Here is a 4,575-nt window from a genome sequence, read left to right as displayed (position 1 = left end):
AGGAATCTGTCCATTTCTTCTGTGTCTTCTATTCTGTGAGAGTAAAGATTCTCAAAGTAGCTATTGATAATCTTCTGAATTTCCACTGGGTCTGTGGTAATTATACCCTTTTCATTCCTTATTGCTTGTATTTGAATTTTTACTTTCCTCTGTTTGATGAGGTTAGCTAGGGGCATATCAATGTTATTTAATCTTTCAAAGAACCAGATTTTTGCTTTCTGAATTTTTGAATTGTTTTCTTCATCTCAATTGAAATATTTTTTGGTCTAATCTTTATGATTTCCTCCCGTCTTTGGGCTCTGGGTTTGGTTTGCTCTTCCTTTTCTAGTTTTTGAAGGTGAAGTATTAAGGTATTTATTTGTTCCCTTTCTGTTTTCTTAAGGTGTGACTACAGAGGTATGAATTTCCCTCTGAGAACTGCTTTCATCGTATCCCATAAATTCCGATAAGTTTTGCTTGAATTTTCATTGAATTGTAGATATTTTTGAATTTCTTGTTTAATTTCATCTGTGACCCATTGGTTGCTGAGTAGGGTGTCATTTAATTTCCACGTATTTAAGGGTTTTTTTTTTGGTTTCTTTTGTCATTTATTTCCAGTTTCATTGCACTGTGGTCAAATAATGTGCATGGGATAATTGCTGTTTTCTTACATATACTTAAGCATGACCTATGGACCAGTATGTGGTCTATTTTAGAAAATGACCCATGTGCAGCTAAGAAAAATGTGTATTAAGCTGTGTTTGGGTGGAACACTATATATGTCCTCCAAGTCAATTTGTTTCAAGCTTTGATTCAATTCTGTTATTTCTTTGCTATGTTTTTGTTTGGTAGACCTATCTTGTGGGGATAAGGGTGTGTTAAGGTCTCCTGTTAAAATTGTGGTATTGGATATTAGATTTTTCATGTCCATTAAGATTTGCTTCAAACAGTTGTGTGCTTCTGTGTTTGTTCCATAAATATTTGAGTGTTACCTCTTCCTGTTAAATTTTTCCCCTAACCAGTATATAGTGGCCTTCTTTATTTTGATTGATCATTTTTGGTTTGAAGTTGAGACTGTCTGAGAATAGAATTTTTTCTGAGGTCCTGGGACATGTAGTGTTGTTTTCCATCATTAGACTTTCACCCTATGAATCTTTATGAGTTAAAGGATTTTCTTGTATACAGCATATTGTTGGATTTTATTTCCTCATCCATTTTGCCAGTCTATTTCTCTTAATTGGTCAACTGAGTTCATTTACATTAATGGTTAGAATTGAGGTGTATTGACTTATGATTGACATGTTATTTACCTGTTGTGGTTTACTCCTTTTTCTCCTGTATTTAATTGCTTTCCCTATTTAGTTGGGTGGTTCTGATCTCATTCTTGGAGTTCTGATCATTTTGGTCCCTCTCTAGAACTTCTTTCAGTAACCTGTGTAGGGCAGGCTTTGTCATCATGAAATTCTCTAGCTGTTCTTTTTCATGAAAGTATTTCTCTTCTCCACCCAACTTGATAGAGAGTTTTGCAGGGTACAGTAGTCTGGGCTGGAATTTGTTTTGATAGAGGACCTGAAGTACTCTGCTCCATGCTTTTTCTTCATGGTTTGTGAAGGGAAGTCAGCCATAATTCTGATGGGTTTTACTTTGCATGTGATCTGCTTCTTTTCTCTAGTGGCTTTCAGTAGATTATTCTTGTGCTGAATTTCTGAAATCTTGACTATTAAATGTCTCGGTGTGTTTTTCATTGGGTTGAGATTACTTGGTGTTCTGTATGCTTCAGTTACCTGAATGTCAGATTGTTTCCTCACATTTGGAAAGTTTTCTGCTATTACTTGTACCCGTATTTTTTTATTGTAATTTGTATTGACTCCTTCTTTCTCATTGATGCCTATTAGTCTCACATTGTTCATCTTTGCATCATCTTTCAGGTGATGGATTATTCTTTCCTGCATCCTCTTTATTTTTAAGAGATCCCTTCTTACCTTTTCACTAGCTACACCAGCATCTTCAAGATCTGAAACTCTGTCCTCACTTTCACTTAAACGGTTTTGGAAGCTTTTGATTGAGGTTTTCATTTCCTCTATACCTCTTTGACTCTGCTTCATGAGATCTATTTTTTTCCTGTATTGCTCATTCAAGGAATCTATCATTTTTCTAATGTCCTTTATTTTTCTATCGATGTCTTCTTTAGAAGCAGTTATAAATTCTTTTACTGTAGTGTTTTTTTTTCCGATTGGATTTCCTCCCTATGTTTCTGTAGTTGCTTCTTTACTTCAGATGTTATGAGTTCTGAGAATTCTTTTTTTTTTATTTCAGAAAAGAGTTGACCACTGAGTTCCTCAATATTTCTACTGTTGTGTTTTTACTATCGACACTATTAATTCATACATTTCAGCTGAGCTAGTGTCCTCTGCACTTTTTCTGGGTGGGCATTGGGTTTCCTCCATACGTTTCTGCATTTGATTCTTTACTGCAAATGTTATTAATTCAGGAATGTCTGTTTTTATTTCCAATCTGAGTTCCTCCGTACTTTCCTGCAGCAGTTTCTTTATTTCAGAAGCTGTTGATTCATTGCTTTCAGCTGTGTGATTTCCATTTTATTTTGTGTTAGTGTCCTCTGCGCTTGTTACCGGTTTGCTTGGATTCTGAGATTGCATTTTGTTCCTTCTCACCATTTTGTGCAGCACTGTCTTCTGACCTTTGTTGTAGATCTTTATTGCAGTTATAACCTTAGCATGTAATGAAGTTCAGTTGCAGATCTACAAAGTTTGGATTTATCCAGCTGTGCCAGGCTTGGGGCTGGCTGCTGTGCTCAACTCCTTCCTGCTGCTGCCCTTGGGGGTGAACCTGTTGTGCCCCTCTGGCAAGATTTTCTGCTCCTGGACTAGCTGGATGGTTCTATCCTCTACACTCTCTGCAGGGATTGCAGCTGCAGAGTTTTACCCCAGACCTGTTTGCCAGGCCTGAGTTGAGACTGGAGGGGACAAGGTGGATTGGGGGGGGACCAGCTCTCCCACACACTCACTGGGTCATGGGCAGGGTGGTCAAGGTGCTGCGGAGTGGTGGGGGCCCCAAGGATGTGGAAGAGGGACTCACTCACGTTGTGCTTGGGCTGGGACCAGTAGTAAGTCCCCCTGGTGCAGGGTAGGCAGAAGCTCTCCCACACACTCACCGGGCCTGGGCTAGGACTGGGCTGGTTGTTTGAAAGATTAAATAAAACTGATAAACCCATAGCCAGCCTCCTTAAAGGAGGAAAGAAAAAACTCAAACTCAAGCAAGAAGGAATGAAAAGGGTGAAATTACTACAACTTCTATGGAAATTCAGAAGATCATAAATAGCTACTTTGAAAATGTTTACTCTCACAGGATTGAATATAGAGGACAGACTTTTTTTTTCCCTAGAACTGGGGATTGTACTTAGGTCCTTGTGCTTGCCAGGCAAGTGCTTATTCTACTGAGCCACCTCCATGGCCCCATGAAGAAGAGATTCTTAGACAGGTACAAATTCCTAAAACTGAAGGAAGAAGAGACAAAAAATCTGAATAGTCCAATATCAGCCAATGAAATAGAAAATTTCATAAAAAACTTGTAAAAAAAAAAAGAAAGACTAGGTCATGATGGATTGATTTACAGCTCACTTCTATGAGATATTCAGATAAGATTTAATTCCATTACTCCTTAAACTATTGAGTGAAATTGAAAAGGAAGTGATACCCCCAAAATCCTTCCTTAAGGCAGGTATTATAGTGATACCAAAACAGGAGAAAAACTATAGGCCAATATCCCTCACCAACATAGTTGCAAAAATTCTCAATAAAATACTAACAAAGAGATACCTTCTCCCCCCCTACCCACTGAGTGAGTGAGAACCCAGCCCTAGCCCAGGCACCCTGAATGTGTGGGAGAGCTTCTGGCTACCCTGTACTGTGAGAGCAGTCTGGTACAAAACCCAGGCATGCAGTGTGAGTGAAATCCTCTTTTGTGCCCTTAAACATCCCCACCACTCCGCAGCAATGCCCTGCCATGCCCTATGAGTGAGTGAGAACTTCTGTCACCTTCTCTGGACCTGCAGATCCAGCTCTAACCCAGGCCTGGTGAGGGTGTAGGAGAGCTTCCCTTCTCTCCTAATCTCCCTTGTCTCCTTCAGACAAAGCTCAGGCCTGGCATGCAGGCCTGGGGGGAAGCTGCACTAAAGTCCCTGCAAAGAGAGCAGGGGACAAAATCATCCAGCTAGTCAGGAGCAGAACATCTTGCCAGAGGGGCACAACAGGTTCACTCCCAAGGGCAGCATCAGGAAGGAGGTGAGCACAGCTGCCAGACCCAAGGCAGGCACAACTGGATAAATTCACATTGTAGATCTTCACCTGAATTTCAATCAGTGCTAAGGTTATAATTGCACCAAAGCTCTACAACAAAGGTCAGAAGACAGTGCTACACAAAATGACAACAAGAAGGAGAAAATGCAATCTCAGACACCAAGCCCACCCATAACCAGTGCAGAGGACACTAGCACAGAGCAAAATGGGAATCACACAGCTGAAATCAATGAATCAAGAGCTTCTGAAATAAAGAAACAACTGCAGGGCTGGTGAGATG

Source organism: Octodon degus, unplaced genomic scaffold, assembly GCF_000260255.1.
Source record: "Octodon degus isolate 3935 unplaced genomic scaffold, OctDeg1.0 scaffold00012, whole genome shotgun sequence".
Lineage (NCBI taxonomy): Eukaryota > Metazoa > Chordata > Mammalia > Rodentia > Octodontidae > Octodon > Octodon degus.
Note: the sequence above shows the minus strand (reverse complement) of the source record.